Source organism: Giraffa tippelskirchi, chromosome 6 (assembly GCF_054371585.1).
Source record: "Giraffa tippelskirchi isolate mGirTip1 chromosome 6, T2T-mGirTip1v1.2.pri, whole genome shotgun sequence".
Lineage (NCBI taxonomy): Eukaryota > Metazoa > Chordata > Mammalia > Artiodactyla > Giraffidae > Giraffa > Giraffa tippelskirchi.
In genome coordinates, this window is record NC_137280.1 from 172,635,172 (window position 1) to 172,659,010 (window position 23,839).

The following is a 23,839-nucleotide window of genomic DNA, read 5'->3' on the forward strand; positions in this document are numbered from 1 at the left end:
TTTGTAGTCTTTATGATGATGGCTATTCCGACTGGTGTGAGGTGATACCTCATTGTAGTTTTGACTTGAATTTCTCTAATAATTAGTGACGTTGAACATCTTTTCATGTGCTCAAGTACAATTTTTGAATAAAAGCTTTAAAATGTATGAAGCATTAAAAGTACATCAGTTATCTTACTCAACACATACCAACTTGAGTTACTTATTTGAACATATGATATATATAAAATATGTGTGAATCAACATATAAGCATCAGTTCAGTTCAGTCCAGCCGCTCAGTCGTGTCTGACTCTTTGTGACCCCATAAACCACAGCATGCCAGGCCTCCCTGTCCATCACCAACTCCCGGAGTCCACCCAAACTCATGTCCATTGAGTCAGTGATGGCATCTAACCATCTCATCCTCTGCCGTCCCCTTCTCCTCCTGCCTTCAATCTTTCCCAGCATCAGGGTCTTTTCCAATGAGTCAGTTCTTTGCATCAGGTGGCCAAAGTATTGGAGTTTCAGCTTCAACATCAGTCCTTCCAATGAACACCCAGGATTGATCTGCTTTAGGATGGACTGGCTGGATCTCCTTGTAGTTAAAGGGACTCTCAAGAGTCTTCTCCCACACCACAGTTCAAAAGCATCAGTTCTTCTTTGGCACTCAGCTTTCTTCACCGTCCAACTCTCACATCTATACATGACCACTGGAAAAACCATAGCCTTGACTAGACGGACATTTGTTGACAAAGTAATGTGTCTGCTTTTTAATATGCTGTCTAGGTTTGTCATAACCTTCCTTCCAAGGAATAAGTGTCTTTTAATTTCATGGCTGCAGTCACCATCAGCAGTGATTTTGGAGCCCCCCCCCAAAAAAGTCAGCCACTGTTTCCACTGTTTTCCCATCTATCTGCCATGAAGTGATAGGACTGGATTCCATGATCTTAGTTTTCTGAATGTTGAGCTTTAAGCCAACTTTTTCACTCTCCTCTTTCACTTTCATCAAGAGGCTCTTGAGTTCTTCTTCACTTTCTGCCATAAGGGTGGCATCATCTGCATATCTGAGGTTATTGATATTTCTCCCGGCAATCTTGATTCCAGCTTGTGCTTCCTCCAGCCCAGCGTTTGTCATGATGTATTCTGCATATAAGTTAAATAAGCAGGGTGACAATATAGCCTTGACGTACTCCTTTTCCTATTTGGAACCAGTCTGTTGTCCCATGTCCAGTTCTAACTGTTGCTTTCTGACCTGCATACAGGTTTCTCAAGAGGCAGATCAGGTCGTCTGGTATTTCCATCTCCTTCAGAATTTTCCACAGTTTGTGTATGCTTACAAATATATCAGCATTTTCAAAATTTTGCTATAACTTTTATATTTTAAAGAGTTATAAAGTGTGTGTTGTGGTAAACAAAATTATGGCTCCTCAAAGATGTGTGCCCAGAATCTGTGACTCTTGGTAGAAAAAGACTTTGCAGATGTGATTACACTGGTGATTTTGAGTTGAAATGATTTTCCTGGATTATACATATGGGTCTGATATAGTTACAAAGGTCCAGATAAGAGAAGAGACAAGAAAATAGAGTCAGACAGGTAGAAATGAAAAGGGTATGGAGGAGAGAGAGATATTTAAAACTGCTACCTTGTTGGCTTTGGAGACCGAAGAAGATGCCACGAGCCAAGGATAGATTCAGGTAGACTCTGGGAGCGGGAAAAGGCAAGGAGATGCCCCCCTTAGAGACTTCAGAAGAAATGCAGCCTTGCTTATGACACCGTGTTACTAGGACTTCCAAACCCCAGAACTGCACGATACTGAATATGTGTTGCCTTAAGTAATTAGATTTTGTTAATTTGTTATAGCAGCAGTGGGAATCTGAAGCACATATATGTCACTGTGCACACAGTGTACCTTAGTAAGCACTTGGAGAAAGCAAGAAGGGAAAGAACGAGGGGAAGGAAGACCGAACAACAGGAGAGAGAAAAATGAATTGGGGGTTAAAAAAGATGGGTTATTAGTGAACTGATATAATGTGAGAGGTTTTTTTTTTAAATACATTTACAAATTATTTTAAAACTATTTATTAGCAAATTCTAACCTAGGGAATTGGATAGAGGGGAAAAGTCCATCTAGTCAAGGCTATGATTTTTCCAGTGGTCATGTATGGATGTGAGAGTTGGATGGTGAAGAAAGCTGAGCACCGCAGAATTGATGCTTTTGAACTATGGTGGTGGAGAAGACTCTTGAGAGTCCCTTGGACTGCAAGGAGATCCAACCAGTCCATCCTAAAGGAAATCAGTCCTGAATATTCATTGAAAGGACTGATGTTGAAGCTGAAACTCCAATACTTTGGCCACCTCATGCGAAGTGTTGACTCATTGGAAAAGACCCTAATGCTGGGTAGGATTGGAGGCAGGAGGAGAAGGGGATGACAGAGGATGAGATGGTTGGATGGCATCACTGACTCGATGGACATGGGTTTGGGTAAACTCCGGGAGTTGGTGATGGACAGGGAGGCCTGGTGTGCTGCGATTCATGGGGTCACAAAGAGTCGGACACGACTGAGCGACTGAACTGAACTGATACTATAGATGACACCTAGGTATGCTGCTGCTGCTAAGTCGCTTCAGTCGCATCCGACTCTATGCGACCCCATAGACGGCAGCCCACCAGGCTCCGCCGTCCCTGGGATTCTCCAGGCAAGAACACTGGAGTGGGTTGCCATTTCCTTCTCCAATGCATGAAAGTGAAAAGTGAAAGTGAAGTCGCTCAGTCGTGTGCAACTCTTCACGACCCATGTACTGCAGCCTACCAGGCTCCTCCGTCCATGGGATTTTCCAGGCAAGAGTACTGGAGTGGGATGTCATTGCCTTCTCTGGACACCTAGCTATACTCGCTGAAAAAATAAAAACCCTATTATCAAATGTAAAAATAAATCTTATACAGAAAAGGGACATTTTTCTTAAAAACAATATATACTTAAAAGCAAATTAACAGTAACTTCAGCTAGCAAATAGAGTAAGTATAAGTGTTAGTCACTCAGTCGTGCCGGACTCTTTGTGACCCCACGGACTGCAGCCCACCAGGCTCCTCTGTCCATGAGATTTTCCAGGCAAGGATACTAGAGTGGGTTGCCATTTTCTGCTCCAGCAAATAGGATAGATGTATTGAAATCTAAATAGATTTATCCTAAATCTATTTACTACTTAAAATATTTGGGTTAAAGAAAGCAAATGTACCATAAATACATATGAAAATACTCATATTTATAATAAAACATAATTTTGCACAGTAAATGTATACATAATACTCAAAATTGTTCAAAGCTAGATTACATTTCTTTGAATGAAGGGCAGGGGATAAATGACTTCTTAAAGGTCTTCGCCTGTCTATAAGAGAAGATCAAGAGAACTCTTCCCACAGGGGTGTGTGTGTGGGTGTGTGTGTGTGTGTATGTGTGTGTGTGTGTGAGTGTGTGTGTGAGTGTGTGGGTGTAGTTGGATTAAAGGGAATATGGGAGATCAAAATGCATAAGGAAAGTTCTGGAGCAGAGAGGAATAACCTATGTTTCTATTAACACAGTAAAACATTAGATAGCTTCTCGTTAAGTGTATCCATTTAAGTTGGAACTACTTGCTTTCTGAAAAGAGAAACGTAATTACATAGTCACCTTCTGAACTGGAAAGGAAGAGGATTTTATTTCAAAACCTCTATACCAAGGAAAACTACTACATAGTGTGACTTCAGTGTTCAAAACTCATTCTTATTCATTATCACTTATCCAAATAACAGTTTCATTGGTACCTTAAACACAAGAAATTAGACACACTTGTTGACTGAGCACATCTGACAGTTATAGTTAACTGATATATTGATTAATTAGTATATTACCATCTTGAATTAACACTATAGTATGAGACTTACATTATTTTTCCAGAAGTTGATTTTGAAAGTGAAGGTTAGAGAAGAAAGCATAAATAAACCAAGTTCCTGAAAGGATGGTTTAGGAGGAAAAAAATGCCTTCCAAAGTTTAATGGAAGGCACTGACATTTGAGGGTATGAAACACAACAAAAACAAACCGCAAACTACTTTTCATCCTAGAAAGATCAAGGTCAATAAGGTAAATGATAGAAATATCTCAGGATTTGAAAGGTATGCATTCTGTTATTTAATCTTGGAATTTGAAGGCACCTCTTGAAAGAGATTGCTTTAATTTCCAACAAACTATATATTATCAAAAAAGTAAACTAAAGTGAAATATTACTTGCTAACCTATATAACATAGAAAAAAATCCAAGCCACCTGCCCTTCCAAAAGAAGCAAGAAGAGATAAACATACTTTATCTACTTTTTTTTTTCCTCCTATGCTAACAAGCTTCTCCTTCTGTTTCCAGGATAATTTTGCTGTTCACAAATTGAAAACATATTTGTGGAGTGGTTTCTGGTAGAAGGTTGGTTTATCCTCTGCCACAGCTGACCTAGCTTCTCTGTCAGTCACACTCTCCTTTATTTGGCATTACATGGCTTTGCTTCGCCTCTCAGGTGTTTTATAGATACCTTTGCATTTCAAAAGTCTTTACTGAGCACCCGTTATGCACAGGACATATGTCTCTTTCTCTGCCTTAGCACAGAGGTGGCTACACTTTTTATTCATCTCCTGAATATAAGTATAGAATATCACAAGTGTGTTCTCAAATCATATTTTTTTATTAATTTGTAGTTAACATTCTTTTGTTAAAAATGTATTTAATGAAAAGTTGTCAAACATAACTTGCTTATCCTGCTGATACCATACTCTCTTGAATCATTTAACAAGTTTTTTCTCTTTTTTAACTAACCCTTCCTTTGTCTTCTTAATAGTTTAGATTCCTAGAGGCTAGCCCAATCACCTTGTTGGACTTCATCTGGGTTCTTTTGTATTTTCATTCTCTCTATTTCCCTCAGATAAGTGGATCCATTCTATGGGTCTCATGTCTGTCTATATTCTGATAATTCTCAAATCAACGTCTCCCACCGAGAACTACTTTCCAAATTCCACATGCAAAAACGTAATGGATACTTCCACTTGAATGTTGTCCAGAAATCACAATTTCAACTTGTAATTCACTGACACCAGTGTATTAATCTTATCCCAAACTCTACTTCCAAGGTTACTTTATATTGCAATTAGGAGGACAAGCTAGAACCTTAAGTGTCGCTCTTTACTAACTTCTACTTCTCGTAGATGATCTTTGCAGAGCACTTTCAGTCATCTTCCTAATTACTCCTTAAGTCGCTTATTTAACTTCATTCTCACTTCTGAGTTCTTGGTTTGAATGCTTTCTCTTAGGTTTCATTGCAAAATATACTCTGCTCTCTGAATGTCCAGTGTCACTCCACCCCAACATACTCTCTAGGTTCTCTTGCAATTTTTTTGTAAAAACATTGCATATTTCATTATTATAATCCATTGTTAAACCAATCATTCAATGACTCTCCTATTGTCTAGAATACAATCTGTTCTCGAGTATGACATCTAAGGACTCCAAGTCATATACCTGTGTATGAGTCTATCATACTAAGGAGAATATTTCTCACCTCATTTGAAGTGATCTGTCTCCCACTCTCTAGCGTTATACCGCATAATCTTAACCATCACATACTCCAGCCACACTAGAGTTCTTGTCTGTGCCTTTCTGCATGTTCCTTTTCTCCTCTGGAAGTACCACGTCCTTCCATCATGTTGTTTTCTTGGCAAACATACTGAAAGCCACAATCTTTGTGTTTCTCTTCTTTCAGCCTTCCATGACTGCCTATAGTAGAGGTGACGACATCTTCCTTGTACCATTTCAGAACCAAAAAAAGCACAGTATTGATCATATTCCTTCATGATCCTTCTAAATTAGAATCTCTCAGTCTCAGCCCTATTGACAGTTTGGGGCCAGATAGTTCCTTGTTTTGGGGGCCTTCCCTGTGTACTGTAAGATGTTTAACAGCATTGCTGGCCTCCATCCAATCGGACCCTACCCGAATTACTTTAGGAAATATCTCCAGACCTTTCAAATGATCCCTGGGGGCCAAAGAATTTCCCAGGTGAGAACTACCACTCTAAATATTTATATCTTGCTGATGTATGCCTTGCAGTGTCCCTTGGCATTTAATTCTGTGCCAGGCACATGAAAGGGATAGCATCAATTCTTGTAGTTTGAATGAATAAAAGCAAATCAATATGTTAAATATGTTATTGAATAAATTTCCCAGTGGAAATTTCAGAATGCATATTTTTTGCCTACTTTTTAAATGACTAGAATTTATAATACTTCAGTTTTGTAAGGACAGAGTCAAGAAGGACATCAAGCTGTCCTTGCATTGATTCACGTGTCAATTTATCTATAAATATGTGTATATTTACATAAATGCATATAAGTATGTGTATTTTTTATTTATCATATATATATATATATAAAGCACAAAATATTTGATTAATTGGATCACTTCATTCTCCGACTAGATAAGATTAAAGCAGAGGGTATTATGTTGAAAGTAGAATTGATGTGTGTATGTGTGAGCAGAAGGGTTCAAAGCTCTGTATATTAAATGGATTCCTCATTGTAACCTCACAAACCACAAAAATACTTTATTAAGGAAGATTTTTGAATCTTGTCCAAGCAGTTGGCCCAATATAAAGATTTTTCTGAGTGTATAATAGCAGAATAGTATAAAGGGGCAGAATAGTATAAATAAAGGAAGAGTTTGAAAGTAAATAATAAAAAAGATGGAAGCACAGAAAGGAAAAAAAAAGTTCATTCTCTTCATAGAAAACTAGGAAAATTCACGGAGCTGGTAGCACTTAAAAAAGGCCTTGAAAGATCTGTCCAGTTTAAGAAGGTTATTAGGTGGACATTATTGAGAGAAGGAGATTTGTAAGGGAAGAAAAAATGGGAAGGAATGGAGATAGACAGTTATGAACCATATGAAGTTAACGACAATCATTTAGCCATTATTCAGTAAATATTACTCAATCCATGAAGTCAAAGCTAAATACCAAAGCAGAAAGGGGGCTCCCCGATGGCTCAACGGTGAAGGATCTGCCTGCAATGCGGGGGACACAGACGCGGGTGTGAGCTTCCTGGGTGGGGACGATCCCCTGGAGAAGGAAATGGCAGCCCACTGCAGTATTTTTGCCTGAAAAGTCGTATGGACAGAGACACTCGGCGGCGAGCTACAAGTCCAGAGGGCCGCGAAGAGTCGACGCGACTGAGCAGCTGAGCACATAGCCCATGAAAGCAGAGGGCGCATATTTTTCACCCGGAGGAAACTTCAGAATTTGAACTGAGGTCGCAAGTTGATAGCCCGCAAACCACATAATATTTCAAATATGTGTGTGTATACATATATATATGTGTGATATATTCTCAAAGTTTTTATAATATTAGCCAGTTTTACTTCTCTACCTTGACCCCACACTCTGCCTTAAAAACGTCTAATCCCAGACGAAGGAGGTCTGCCTCACCTAGCATCTAAACACTCAAGCCTCTTCTCCCTTGCAGGCCTCCCTGTGTCCACTCTCGGCTCTGAGTAGGGTGACGTAATGAACACTCCCTTGGGGGCAAAACCTGGCTCTGCCACCCGGAAGTGAGAGAGTTCCATCCCAGGACAAAGGCTCTTCCCTCAGAATGTCTGGATTTTTCAGGAACCCCTCGGGGGCGCTAGTGGTGAAGAATCTGTCTGCCAATGCAGGAGACAGGAGAGAGGTGGGTTCAGTCCTTGGGTTGGGAAGATCCCCTGGAGGAGAGCAAGGCAACGCATTCCAGTATTTTTGCCTGGTGAATCCCAAGGACAGAGAAGCCTGGCGGGCTACCATAGGGTTGCGAAGACTTGGACGTGACTGAGTGAATGAACATAAACACATCCAAAGAAACAAAGCCTCTTCCCTCAAAATGTCTAGATTTGTTAGAAACCCAAATGGTGTGTTTTTGCTTGCTCCTAGTCCTGCAGCAAGCACCTTTTGTATTAAATACATTTAAGTATCAGTAATGCATTTACCAAATGCTATAATGATGAGATTTCAGAAGTTGGAAAAACTAGCAAGGGTTTTAAAGGGCTTCAGGTTAGGATGTAATGTGTGGGTGCGTGCTAAGTTGCTTCAGCCATGTCAAACTCTTTGTGACCGTACAGACTGTAGCCCACCAGCATTCTCTGTCCATGGAATTCTCCAGGCAAGAATACTGGAGTGGGTTGCCATGCCTTTTGCCATAGGATTTAATGACTTCGTCTCAAATGAAACCAAGTTAAACAAGCCTTTAAGTATATTTTACTGTTCATTTATTTTAATTGTTTCCATTTACAAAATTTCCCTCATATTTTATTTAAATTTTGCTATATTACAATTTTTCTATATACCAGAGGTCACCATCAACAATACAAGGAATATATTGCTGTATAAAATCTGCATTAACTAAATGGCACTAGAGTAGAGAACTCTAAATATGAGATTGCTTTGTCTTTATGCTTTGCATTTTAGAATGTCACGAATCTTGCTTAAATTTAATAATTTTAAAAACCTAGAATATTAACAGTTATGGAGTCAAGGACTAAAGTTGAACAAGCAATATATTATTTGGAATAACTTAGATGGCATTGATAGTTGGGAGAGTTATGAATTATATTTTAATTATTCAATATTATTCAACAACATGAAACTCTCTTATATTCACATCCAAACATACTCTAAGAATGTGTGATTAACTCTCTGCTCCAACTCTAAGATATCCTGCTTGAAAAGGTACTGTGATTGATTACAAGTCTGCAAACCAATATTTTTCTGCATCAGAATTCAAGTGCATTATCTTAGGACAGAGGGTGTTATGGCAGATGTCATCCAACTGCTTCATAGCTGCATGATCGATGGTGCGAATGGTGATTGATGCTATTGACACACCATGGCGCCTAAAATAGAGTATCTGTGTGCATTTCATGGGAAGGGGAATGTTCATATTTGGATGAGAAAATGAAGGCAGAATTATAGGACCTGAAAAATGCTTGGCCATAGAAACAGGGTAAAGCATATAGTGCACGTAGCAGCTGTTTCTGGAAAGGAAAATAAAGCACCAGAAAGAAAATAGTGATATGAAATAAAGACAGGTTTGTTTCACTAAGCAGAAGATGTGCCTGGCTTTCCCTTTCCTTTTACATTTATGTGTTACTTAGCTTCATTACAATTTTAAGAGTGGGAGTGGAAAGTGGTGTTGAGAGTAAATGTTCTCTTATTTAACAGCAATGGCATGGTTATCTGTTATACTCATCAGTGGAGGAATGAGGAAAGGAAAGGGACATATTGAAAGATATCAGGTTAAAAGGTAAATTGAATCTGCTGTAACAATTTTGAACCAAATCTTATCTAACATATTACCTGATTTGTAGCTCTGAAAGGTATAGGTAAAGACATACTTCAGAAGTCTGTTGATATTAATTTTATACACTCGCTTTAGGAAAGCTTATTTTGAAAGAGTCTTTAAAAAAAGGGACAAATTTGCTCAGCAAGAAAAGTCTTTTTAGAAAAGATTCAGTGAATATACATATAAATGCAAATACTTTTATGCCAGGCCCATGAGAAGGGAAGCTTAATATACATTATTGAAAAGAGATGGGTTGGGGCAAGGGAAATATGATCCCGATACACATTATACAATGCCGGATCTGTGTTGTTATTCAGTCGCTAAGTAGCATCAACCGTTTGCAACTCCACAGACTGCAGTAGGCCAGACTCCTCGGTTCCTCACTATCTCCTGGAGTTTGCTCAAACTCATGTCCTTGGAGTTGGTGATGCCCTCCAACCATCTCTTTCTCTGCCTGCTTCTCCTCCTGCCTTCAGTCTTTCCCAGCATCAGGTCTTTTCCAGTGAGTCAGCTCTTATCATCAGGTAGCCAAAGTACTGGAGTTTCAGCTTCAGCTTCAGTCCTTCCAATGAATATGCAGGACTGATTTCCTTTAGGATTGACTGGTTTGATCTCCTTGCAGTCCAAGGGACTCTTAAGAGTCTTCTCCAACACCACAGATCAAAAGCATCAATTCTTTGGTGCTCAGCCTTCTTTATATTCCAACTCTCACATCCATACATGACTATTGGAAAAGCCATAGCTTTGACTATATGGACATTTGTGGACAAAGTGATGTCTCTGCTCTTTAATAATTGTCTAGATGTGTCATTCCTTTCCTTGGAAAGAGCAACTGTCTTTTAATTGCATGGCCAAAGTCACCATCCACAGTGATTTTGGAGACCAAGAAAAGAAAATCTGTCACTTTTCTCCCGTGTATTTGCCATGAAGTTATGTGTCAGGATGCCATGTTCTTAGTATTTTTGAATGTTGAGTTTGAAGCCAGGTTTTTCACTCTTTCACTTTCATAAAGAGGGTCTTTAGTTCCCTTTCAGTTTCTGACATTAGAGTGGTATCATCTGCATGTCTGAGGTTGCCTGATAATTCTCCTGGCAATCTTGAGTCCAGCTTATTTTTCATCCATCCAGGCATTTCGCATGATGTACTCTGCATATAAGTTAAATAAGCAGGGTGGCAATATGCAGCCTTTTCATACTCCTTTCCCAAATTTGAACCAGTCCATTGTTCCATGACTTGTTCTAACTGTTGCTTCGTGATCTACATACAGGTTTCTCAGGAGGCAGGTAAGGTAGTCTGGTAATCCCCTCTCTTTAAGAATTTTCCACAGTTTGTTTTGATCCACACAGTCAAAGGCTTTAATGTTGTCATGAAGAAGATGTTTTTCTGGAATTCCCTTGCTTTCTGTACGATGCAATGAATGCTGGCAATTTGATCTCTGGTTCCTCTGCAGAGTTCCAGAGAATAGAAAGGAGAGATAATAAAGGCTTCTTAAGGGAACAATACAAAGAAATAAAGGAAAACAATAGAATGGGAAAGAATAGAAATTTCTTCAAGAAAATTGGAGGGATCAAGGGGACATTTCCTGCAAAGATGGGCATGATAAAGGACAGAAATGGTAAGGACTTAACAGATGTAAAAGAGATTAAGAAAAGATGGCAAGAATACACAGAATAATTATACAAAATGGTCTTAATGACCTAGGTAACCACGATGGTCTGGTCACTCACCTAGAACCAGATATCCTGGAGTTTGAAGTCAAGTGGGCCTTAGGAAGAATTATTACAAACAAAGTGGGTGGAGGTGATGGAATTCCAGCTGAGCTATTTCAAATCCTAAAAGATGATGCTGTTAAAGTGCTTCACTCAATATGTCAGAAATTTGGAAAACTCAGCAGTGGCTACAGGACTGGAAAATGTCAGTTTTCATTTCAATCCTAAAGAAGGGCAATGCCAAAGAATGTACAAACTACTGTACAATTCTTTATTCTGTAGAAGGCTTAAGCCTCTAAAATGCTATATGTGCTTTTTTGTCTTTTGTGGAGTTACCAAATTTCTTCTCTGATTATCAGTGGGAAATTTGACCAAAAATGTTTATGAATAATTGATCTAATCCCAACTCCTAATTTTGCCTGTAAGAACAATGAGACGTACATCTGTTGCTCCATTTGTGAATGAGCTAACTATAGCTGACCTTCGCCAATGTGTGACCTCTGCTGGACGGAAGAGCCTGTGCTGTGTGGAGAAAAAAGTGGCCTCTCAGGGAATCAGAGCAATGAGCAAAGCCTGTGACGGGGCCATCACTGACGCAGAAGTTCTCTGGCATCCCAGACGTCTGCTTTGGTCTGTCTTCACTCTTCAAGTTGTGTTAGGCCAGCCCTTACTCCACAAACTTATTTCACTTCTTGATATTCAAGATTTTACAACTGCATCTGTCAGATACACACTGCTGAAATTATTGTGCAGAATTCTATTATTAGTTGTATATATTTGCATAGTTGTCTCCTCTCATTCTTCAAAATCACTGCAGATGGTGAGTGCAGCCATGAAATTAAAAGACGCTTGCTCCTTGGAAGGAAAGTTATGACCAACCTAGATAGCACATAAAAAGCAGAGACGTTACTTTGCCGACAAAGGTCCATCTAGTCAAGGCTATGGTTTTTCCAGTGGTCATGTATAGATGTGAGAGTTGCACTATAAAGAAAGCTGAGCGCCGAAGAATTGATGCTTTTGAACTGTGTTGTTGGAGAAGACTCTTGAGAGTCCCTTGGACTGCAAGGAGATCCAAGCAGTCCATCCTAAAGGAGATCAGTCCTGGGTGTTCATTGGAAGGACTGATGTTGAAGCTGAAACGCCAATACTCTTGCCACCTTATGCGAAGAGCTGACTCATTTGAAAAGACCCTGATGCTGGGAAAGATTGAGGGCAGGAGGAGAAGGGGACGACAGAGGATGAGATGGTTGGCTGGCATCACCCACTCAATGGACGTGAGTTTGAGTAAGCTCCAGGAGTTGGTGATGGATAGGGAGGCCTGGTGTGCTGCAGTACATGGGGTCGCAAAGAGTCAGACACGACTGAGTGACTGAACTAAACTGATTCTTCATTAGAAATGAAAACAAACCTATAACAAATCTATCAGTCTAGTTGTGTGTGTGTGTGTGTGTTTATTGCAAACAGGATAGGGATGAGAGCTTGACTTTGTAAATAAATGTATAATATACTGAGATGCTAAATATTCTGCATTGGCTTGGGGGAGATGGCCTTGTAAATTTGAATTCTGAGAAACTAGATTTCTTATTGACTGAACTTAGCAACATGAAGTCCTAAAAAACTAAATTTTGGTGCAGGATATAGACAACCTTAATCCAGACGAAGATATAATACTTCAGCAGCCAATCCTGAGAAGATTATTCATGATGCAATCCAGTGCTGCTGGTAGCAGTGTATATCACTGAAGATAAACCCAGAATAAATAACATGCTTGATGCTGCTAATTCCTTAAAATCAACATAAAAACCTTGCAAAGCTATTTCATGCCAGGGTTGACAAGAGGTGATAATGTTTGAGAAGTCAAAGGACATTCTGCAGCGATAGGAATGAACAGAGCGGTGTTTAAGGTGTGCTTGGGTGGAGAGTAAAACAAACACGAAGAAGTGAAATTGAAGAGTTTCATAACAAACCGCTTTTCTTTAAACTGCCTTGGAATATTTTCTACATTTGAAGAGTTTCAGAGATCAGCAGTGCATAAAATGGCATTCAGATGAAAAGATGGATGATAATTATGCAAAATTAAAAGTGTTTAAAGAGAATAAACTGTGAGTCACAAAATGAAGATTTCTTTTTTATCTGTGACCTTACTGTCTTTGTGGTATTAATGTAATGCTTCAGATTTGTAATTTCTACTAATTACAGGTTTGCACTTTGTGTCTTTGTGCATTATGAACCTTCACCTGTCAATACTCATATCAAAAGCCTCTTTTTATTTTGAAGTGGTATTTTTTAGTACATGAAATCAAGTAAGAACTGTCATTTTTAGCACTACACTAAACTCTATTTAGTATTGTGACAATTAGATAGAGATATCACCTTATGAAGCATTTTGCATATTAGCTACTAAATGGAGAAACATGCTAAGTCCTCAGATTATGGTTCCTAAATTGAATTAAAAATTAGAAATTATATTTTTAGTAGATTCTTTCTTTTTTTAAAAAAAAGAGATGGGAAATAATAAATCGAAAGGTAATCTGTACCAATCACAACATAACAATCTATATGAAAGAGTCATTCTTTTATTTTTTTTAGAGCCAGGAAAATTTATTTTTAACTAGCATCTTCAGCTTATTTAAGAGTAAAATTGATAAATGGGCTTCTATTCTTGCTCTTAAGAATAACTTTAAAGTCAGAAATGTTTGTCTGTTTCCATGTGGAATACAACCTTTAACTTCTGAAAGAATTTTTTTATAATTTTATTTCTTCAAAAAATTATTAATATAATTTATTTGATTTCTACTAAAAGTCAAAAGTGATGCTCAATGTAAGGTTCTTTCAAAGATAAGTAGATCATGTCCCAGTCCTCAGATCCTTAGGCAAGTTATAGTTTGCTTAAGAAGGTTTAAGTAGGATATTTTTTTAAAAATGTACATCCAAATTAGAACATATACTTGAAACAAGTCAATCTTTTCTGGATATTTAAGCTTCCACATAAGTCACGTGTGTTGTAGATAATGGAGATCTTGTTCTTTAGAAGGGGTGGAAAAACAATAGTCACAGGTTAAAGAAACACCTGAAAATTTAAGGAATAATTTGTTAATTTGACTTATCATCATATTCAAAAGAGGAGCATACTACAGTAATATTGTGTGAAAAGTTTCGCTTCTAATATGCAACAGAGATCGTAAACATAGATATTCATTTGACTCTTCTTTTACATAATTTTATATCTTATTTTTTTTCACTTGCAAGTGAGATATTTTGAAGTTTATGTCTCAAATTACATAAATATGCATTATTTTCTCTTTATGGGGCAGCAATAATGTCAAAATTGTAGTCCAAATCATAGAAGTTTTATTTTAGTTTTTATTTTTACATTATATGTGTGAAAATGCTCAGTCTCACATCCTTAAAAATTATGTTCATAGGCAAGAATGAAGAGAGAATACAAAACTGTATAAAATGAATCAAAGTGTTCTGGAAAACAATGGTATGTTTCTGTACTTTAAAAAATTCAGTCAACAAGTTTGTGTACATTTTACATTGAAAATGTTTTACCTTTTCTTTGTATTATCAAATATTTTAAATATGTCCTTTTTTGAAAATTTTCAATAAGCAAATGTTAGTTGTATGGATTAAAAAGTTATTGTGACAAATGTGAATTATTTATAGTTTTAATTTTATCCTGAAAGTTCTCATGATTTTTTCTTTCTTTATTGTCTTTCTATATGAAATAAGACTGGTTTAAGCATAGGTGTTTGTGAATTTTTCTTTGCTTTTTATTTTCTGTGTAATAAATATAAATGTGTTTTGAATGCATTTTGCTAGGCAGGTAATTTTGTTCTTTCTGTCTTATGAATGGAAAGGTTAATGAAAATATGATATAGAAATGATTGGAATGCATTCAAGTCCATTGCCCCTTAACTCTTCAACAGCCTAAAACAACTGCTATTGGAACATCACACTAAGTCATTTAAACAGAGCTAATGGTTTCTTATCATCACCACAGTAAACATTTTTTTTTTTTCAAAATGAGAAAATTCAAGTATAAATACTGCACAGTGGAATGTTCCTAAAATATTTTATCTATAAATGAAACTTTATGCAAAGATGAGTTTTAATAGTCACCTATACAGTCAGTGAAGGTTTAAAATAATTTTGTGGTAAATGAGTGGGTTTTGGAATTAGATTCCATGCACAAAGCATAGAATATGAAAGACGACACTCTAGCAAGGGAAAACAAATTCTCCTTCCACTGAGTAGCATCCAATATCACAATCAAGGAGCATTGAGTAAAGCTGTGGATTTCACCCTGTAAATCATGATTAAGTTTGAGTATGATCCTTTAATGATTTTAAGTAATGAATTTTCCTCTGGTGTTCAAGCAGTTGGATTGGTCCCTGTGGTGGGAACATATGTCTGCCTTTAAACTGCTGATCTGAAATGGTACCCCTTGAAATATTCTCATTATAAACAACCTTTCATAATGGCTCCATGTTTTCCTTCTAGCAATATTGTTTTCTAAAATGAATTTGCTATGTGTTTGAGAAGTCAATGACCGTCCCTAGAGATGGCTTCTTAGACACTAAATTCATTTTAGAAATTAACATTGTTGAAAGGAAAACGTAAAGCCATTATGAAATGTTGAAGGGAAGCTTCCTACACATCCTGTCAGACAGAGAAGGGAAAGCAATCTTAAATCTTGGCTTCTCTCTTCACACAGATGATAAGGGTGCCAATAAGTGCTGATTATGATGGTGGTTTTTATGAGGTAGACACCTGTTAAGTAGGAACTGGACTGTGACCATCATCTCATTTCCCACACACCACTAAACAGCTATCCATTTTTAATGACTTTGGGCCATCATTTCTAAGCCAGTAGTTCTAATGTGGCCCAGGTTGGTTCTGCAGTGTGTATTTAAGTTCCCTTATGTATGAGAATGAAACAAAATGGAATTGCTCACTTTTTTGCATATATACAGATTTTTACTTTTTTAACCTAATGAAGATTTATACAATTTTCACACAATAGTGAGATATAAATGCTATTTAAGTTCCCATAGACTATAAACCAGGAGACACTGGAACATACCCAGGGACATAAAGCAAGGTGTAAAAATTTCATGGTCTAAAGATATTGAAATCATACAGAGCCTTTTATCCTATCACTGTGGAAGTATGTTAGAAATCAACAAAAGATATTTGAAGATAATCCATGTATTTTCAAGTGCAATGTGACATTTAGCAGGAATCTTTGAGTTAGCCATTGAAAGCCTCAATAAAATTAAAAGACTGAGAAAACACAGAGGGCTGTGGCAGAGAAGATGAAATGCTCACTTTTGTACCGAAATATAGTATAAAATGGTACCTTATGGTAAAGTTAAAAATAATTTTGATTAAAATTTTATTCTCACCTCTGAATGCAACAAATATGCACACGTTTTTGGTGCGTGAATGCTTGGTCTTGTCTGACTGTTTGTGACCCCATGGACTGTAGCCTGCCAGTCTCCTCTGTTCATGGATATTTTCCAGGCAAGAATACTGGACTAGGTTGCCATTTCTGACACCAGAGGATATTCCCAACTCAGGGATTGAACCCACATCACCGGTGTCTCCTGTATTGCCAGGCTGATTATATACATCTTTGCCATCTGGGAAGCCCAACACGTGTGTGTGTATATGGATGAAATACACATGCACTATTAATATTGTAGTCATATTTGCACATAATTTTATGAAGAGAGACATACATGAATACATTGCAGCATTTCTGCAGACCACTTTAATACCAAATCGTGCTCCTACATATATGCTCCATAAAATTGCTATGTAGTATTTTTAAAACATAGCTCCAGACATATTAATACTTCAGTAAAATATCTTCCAGAGAAGGCAATGGCATCCCACTCCAGTACTCTTGCCTGGAAAATATCTTCAGTTCAGTTCAGTTCAGTTCAGTCGCTCAGTTGTGTCTGACTCTTTGTGACCCCGTGAATCGCAGCACGCCAGGCCTCCCTGTCCATCACCAACTCCCGGAGTCTACCCAAACCCATTTCCATCGAGTCGGTGGTGCTATCCAGCCATCTCATCCTCTGTTGTCCCCTTCTCCTCCTGCCCCCAATCCAACCCAGCATCAGGGTCTTTTCCAATGAGTCAACTCTTTGCATAAGGTGGCCAAAGTATTGGAGTTTCAGCTTCAACATCAATCCTTCCAATGAACACCCAGGACTGATCTCCTTTAGGATGGACTGGTTGGATCTTCTTACAGTCCAAGGGACTCTCAAGAGTCTTCTCCAACACCACAATTCAAAAGCATCAATTCTTCGGTGCTCAGCTTTCTTTACAGTCCAACTCTCACATCCATACATGACTACTGGAAAAACCGTAGCCTTGACTAGACAGACCTTTGTCGGCAAAGTAATGTCCCTGCTTTTTAATATGCTGTTTAGGTAGGTCATAACTTCCCTTCCAAGGAGTAAGCATCTTTTAATTTCATGGCTGCAATCACCATCTGCAGTGAATTTGGAGCCCCCAAAAATAAAGTCTGAAACTGTTTCCACTGTTTCCTCATCTATTTCCCATGAAGTGATGGGACCAGATGCCATGATTTTAGTTTTCTGAATGTTGAGCTTTAAGCCAACTTTTTCACTCTCTTCTTTCACTTTCATCAAGAGGCTTTTTAGTTCCTCTTCACTTTCTGCCATAAGGGTGGTGCCATCCGCATATCTGAGGTTATTGATATTTCTCCCAGCAATCTTGATTCCAGCTTGTGTTTCTTCCAGCCCAGCGTTTCTCATGATATATCTGCATATAAGTTAAATAAGCAGGGTGACAATATACAGCCTTGACGTACTCCTTTTTCTATTTGGAACCAGTCTGTTGCTCCATGTCCAGTTCTAACTGTTGCTTCCTGACCTTCATACTGGTTTCTCAAGAGGCAGGTCAGGTGGTCTGGTATTCCCATCTCCTTCAGAATTTTCCACAGTGTATTGTGGTCCATACAGTCAAAGGCTTTGGCATAGTCGATGAAGCAGAAATAGATGTTTTTCTGGAACTCTCTTTGTTTTTCGATGATCCAGCGGATGTTGGCAATTTGATCTCTGGTTCCTCTGCCTTTTCTAAAACCAGCTTGAACATCTGGGAGTTCACGGTTCATGTATTGCTGAAGCCTGGCTTGGAGAATTTTAACCATTACTTTACTAGCATGTGACATGAGTGCAATTGTGTGGTAGTTTTAGCATTCTTCAGTGACATCCTATTTCCTATCATTTCTTAGCACAGCAGTCCATAACCTACCCAGTCTATCTTTCTAGACTTATCTTCAAAGATCTCCCTCCTTCCCCACAGGCACCTGTACTTTTATTCCCAATAGTCTGATCATTACAGGTCCTGCACTTTCCAACTCTATACCTCTTCTCATGTTACTCTTGCTGACTTAAATCCACCCACTCTGTGAGTCTGCTCGAAAATCTCTGTTAATTTTCCTAAATCCAAATCAGGTGTTGTCATCTGTGCTCTTTTTCAGAATTATTATCTCCTTTGTCAGTGCCTACAGAGAATATTTATACCTCTCTCATATAACTGATCAACTGTGGAAATATTTTATACTCTCTTATGATTGTATCTGTTCAAATGGTTGTATTCCTAACTAGACTTTAAGTTCCATGGATTCTGGGGATATACCCTCGACAGTTGGTTGACTGGAGACAGTGCCCTGTTCAGACATCAATTGGTGCAGATTTGGGGCAAACGCGAAATTGAAGTGGGGCAGTAAACAGACCCTAGGCAGTCACTTGGTAAGAGAGAAAGCTCTTAAGAATACTTTTGGATCACATTTTCTGCATTGCTGATAGTTCACATTGCTTCCTTGGAAATATTTTTCATCTCTCCCTTCACTCAATAGTCATGTTGAATATTACACTTTAAAAATATTTGTTGAAAGGGTGTCACTTTTGGAGACTTTCCCCAGCTGAAAAGTCTGCTGATTCCTCTTCCAGTCTGTATACCTTTGAGGCCCAGACTGTACAAATATGATTATGGAGATTCAGAGAGTCTTGCTGATGTTCTACATTTCAGTAAGGAAGCCTAACATCCTGATGAAAATAAAGTCTGCTGTGATTTTTACATTTATAAACTGAGATCCCATCTGACAACTGGACAGCGATATGCAAATAGCTTCACTGTGATTTTAAGCCGCTTTCCCTGTAATTCTGACGTGCACACGGCAGAAAGTCTCCTGTGCTTTTCACACATGTCCAATGTAATTGTTCTAAATCTGATATGAACCTGTCCTCTGTCCTAGTGCTAACAATAGTACTACAGGAACTAAATTGGGCTGGGAGAAATCAGCCTATCAACTATTTTCAGAGCAACCTCAATGGTTTTTCTCTATCTTTCTAATTTGGAACTTAACATTGACATTCAAAACTCTAGTGAATCAGCTCCAGCCCAGACATTCCTGATTTTATTATGTATGTAGACATGAAATGAGCTTTGGGTTATAGCTAATCAGCTGAATAACAATATCAGCATCTGCTCAGTCTTACTACTATTCTTAATCTTGGTTAGGTTCCTCTTTTTCTTTCCCATCTTCCATGAAGATTCTTCACATTATAGCCTAACTCCCTATCTTGTACCTAGGTAGTTTCCAACTGATGAGTGCCATTTCTTCTTTTTACATGGCCATATTTACTCTCAGAATCTGCATATTTTCTTTTGCCTGCTCTGTGATGTGTATGGAGTTTAGCAATCTCGTCACGCCTTGCTTGGCTTTTCAACATGATTGTTTATCTATGTACCTTATGTGGAGGATTTAATTCTTTGCTGCTCTCCTCCAGTATTTCTCTTGCTCTTATTTTTTTCATTATTAATAAAATATAAATTAAATTTTATGCAATGACTTGTTTTAATTTGTTTTCTCTATTGAACTAAGCATTTCATGCAGTTTGGTGATACGTGATTAGGAGACCTTATTCATTTTTTGAGAAACACCATGTTGGGCACCCACTAGCCTGGACTTAATGGTTATCATCTCCTATCATTCATGCTCTTTTATAATTTTCTCTCCTTAAGTGGGATCTAGGATTACTGACTTCCTTCTACGAAATTGAAATGACAAACATGATGGAATGTTACTGCCTAAGTTAGGTTATAAGGATACTGTGGTTTCAATTTTGTACATCCACCCTTGCTCTCTTACTCGCTAGTTCTGAAAGAAGGTCAGCTGGCCTGCAAGGAACAAGAAAACAGCCACAAGTTGAGGTCCTCAGTCAGATAGCCCATAGGGATTGAATCCTGCCAACGACTATGCAATTGAGTTTGGGAGCATAGCTTTTGCTTGAAGTCCTCATATGAGAACTAGCCTTGGCTAATTAGTACCTTGACCACGGGTTTACAAGAGACTTTGCAGTGGAGCCACCCAGCTACACCATGCTGAGATTTGTGACCTATAGAAAATGTAAGATAACAAATGCTTATTGATTTATGCACTGAGTGTTGGAGCAAATATTAATAACAGGTAGCCAATACTGCCATCAAAATCATTAGCTCTTGTTAAAGATTATGACAGTGAAGAAAAGTGCCTAGTGGTGAAAAGACTCCAATGCCATTCTCTTGTTATTTATAGGAAGATAATAAAGGAGAGTTTCTCACTTGCCTCATCTGTCATTCCTATACCTCCTGGCAATCATCAAACATAAAATGTAAAAATTTCTCATTGCTATTCTTGTTTGATTAAAAAGGGTTATTGTAACACATTACGATCAATAAATAATACACACCATATCTACACTGGTTTTCTTAACTTTTATTTTTTTGTATTTATTATAATGAGTCAAAAGCATAAACTTGTTCCTTACAGATCAGCTTCACTGATTTTCTAAAGAATATATTTTTATACACATTTACTCTTTTAAGGGGCTTCCCAGGTGGCTCAGTAGTAAAGAACCTGTCTGCCAATGCTTCAGATATGGGTTCAGTCCCTCAGTTGGGAAGATTCCCTAGAGATGGAAATGGCAGCCCACTCCAGTATTCTTGCCTGGGAAATCTCATGGACAGAGGAGCCTGGTGGGCTGCAGTCCACGGCGTCACAAGAGTCGACACGACTTAGTGACTAAACAGCAACAGCAAATCTTTTAAATCTTTTAATACACTTCAATGTGAAGATTCTTCTGTGTTCCTAAAATTTTAATTACAAAGGCTCTTTCCCATGATAAACTTTCTTCCCCATTTTCTTCTTCTGTGTGTTCTGTTTTATGCCTATGTTATGTATCTGCTGCTGTTATATAAATCACCCCAAAACTTGGTGGGAAAATAACAGCCATTTATGTGCTCATGATTCTGAAATTTGGGCAAAGATCATTTTTGTTCCACATGATTGGCTGAAGTCACTCATACAGTGCCTTTGTCTGGGAGTTTGATTAGAGCTGAAACATCCATGATGCCTCAGGTCACAGGAATTGTGCCTCAGCGGCTATGTCTGCAACAGCTGTGGGCTGTCCAGGCAACTCTCTTTCTCTGCTCGGTTTCTACAGCAGCATAGCCAGAACTTTTTACATGGTACCTCAGGATTTCAAGAGATTAAAAAATGAAGCTGCCAGGCCTTTTTAGGGCAAGTCATAGAACTAATTCAGTATCAATTCTCCATTCTATTGATAAAGATAAATTCCAAGGCCAACCTAGAATATGAAAGAGGAAACAGACAAGATCCCTGAATGGGAGGCGTGACATCTGTACACAGGAATGTTGATCATCTTTAGGAATTATATATCATATGCAGGAATTTGAAGCTTTAGTTATGTGATGCATATTCCCGATTATAGTTTCTAGAATGAAAAATGATATGGTAATAGGCAAGCACAGCTTGCTGAACTTTAATGTATGTGTGTGTATATATAAATATTTACACACATATGTATGTGTATGTATATTTATGCATAAATCAATATCAGCATTTATCTGTTCTGTAGACTTGAAATTATAACTCTGAGACCATAAATCCTGGAAAAGGTAGAAGAGAGTGGAACATTTTTAGATGGAGCAAGGGATATTAAATTCCCAAAATAAACACTACCCGAGTAGCAGAGGAGTCAGCAGAAACTTTAAAGTTTCGTAGAAAAAGATGATAAGAGGAAAGCATTGAGGGAAAAAGAGCAAGTAAAGATAATCTTTAAAGAGTCAGAACATGCCTGTCTCTATAGTTTAACAACTGAGAAGAGAGGCGGTTTCCCTGTCAAACAATATTAGTAAAAGAAAGAGCCACACGATGAGTCCTAGAGATTTATGGTCCATGGTATGTTTTTTTTTGAGCCCCTGTTGCTTCTAGAAGTATATAGTATTCACATTGTTAAAAATACAGTGGAAGTGAGATAAACTGTGTTTGTAATCTTAAATTTTTAGCTTACTTTAAAATATGAAATCTTATCTTATTTTTGGAGGAGGATTGAGGAGGCTGCTATCAGTGAGTAAAAGTAAATGGAAGGACCTCTGTAAGGTATTTGAAATAGGATATAATGTGCACACTCAGGGAATTTGTGGAATCCTGATATCAAAGAAATAAAAAAAAAAAACATTTTCCAGAAATTGGAATAAGATGATGCTTCTAGACAATTAGAATGGTATCCAAAACCTATACTATCCCTGCGATATTTATTTTGTATATTAATTACAATTAATTTGTATTTTAATTGCAATTAAACCACCTTTTAATCAACTAGTAGGTAATCCTATGTAACATCTTTAGTCAACTAGTACATAATTTATTCTCTAAGAATGATTGATATTAAGCGATTTATTAAGAAATGATGCTAAAATGTTGGTATTATTTATATATTTTAACATTTTCATTGATACGTGATTTCACACATTAAAATTCACCATTCAAAGTATATAATGCAGTGGTTTTTAGTATATTTACAGAGTTGCCATTGCCGGCGTCGGTACTCAGCCACTCAGTCGTGTTGTACTCTTTGTGACCTCATGGACACCAGATTCCTCTGTCCAGGGAGTATTCCAGGCAAGAATACTGGAGTGCGTTGCCATTTCCTACTCCAGGGGATCTTCCCCACCCAGGGATCGAACCCCCATCTCTTGCATCTTCTGCATTAACAGGCAGATTCTTTACCACTGTGCCACCTGGGAAGCCAACCCATCACTACCATCCAGTCCTAGGACGTTTTCATCACCCCTAGAATAACTCTGGTGCACTTTAGGAGCCGCTCTCCTTCGCTACTCAGTACCAACCCCTCAGGTGGTGCTAGTGGTAAAGAACTCGCCTGCCAGTTCAGGAGACATAAGACACTCAGGTTCTGTCCCTGAGTGGGAAAGATCCCCTGGAGGGGGGCATGGCAACTCACTCCAGTATTCTTGCCTGGAGAATTTCAAGGTCAGAGGAGCCTGGCAGGCTACAGTCCCTGGGGTCACAAAGAGTCCAATGGGATTGAAGTGACCTAACATGCACTACGCCATGTACCCAAGTCTAGGCAACCACTGGTCTTTTTTCTGTTACCATAAATTCTCTTATTTTGTATTTTTCACAAAAATATCACATATTGCATTGTGTTTGTGCATGGATTCTTAAACCCGATATACTGGTGTCAGTGTTTACCCATATTTTAAGATTGTGTGGCTACTTCATTCTTCTTTATTGCTGGATAATATTCTATTATGTGAATATGTTTGTTTTATTCCATTCAACAGCTGACATCTGAATTGTTTCTACTTTTGGCTATTGTGAATAATGCTGCTTTGATCACTCATATATGAATTTATATATGGA

The 23,839-nt window shown here is 38.0% G+C and overlaps 1 long non-coding RNA gene across 1 annotated transcript in view; it reads left to right on the forward strand.

Annotated features, from left to right (window-relative positions):
* Positions 1 to 23,839, forward strand: part of LOC145511100 (uncharacterized) — a 158,310-nt gene that overhangs the window by 119,727 nt on the left and 14,744 nt on the right. The window lies entirely within an intron of this gene.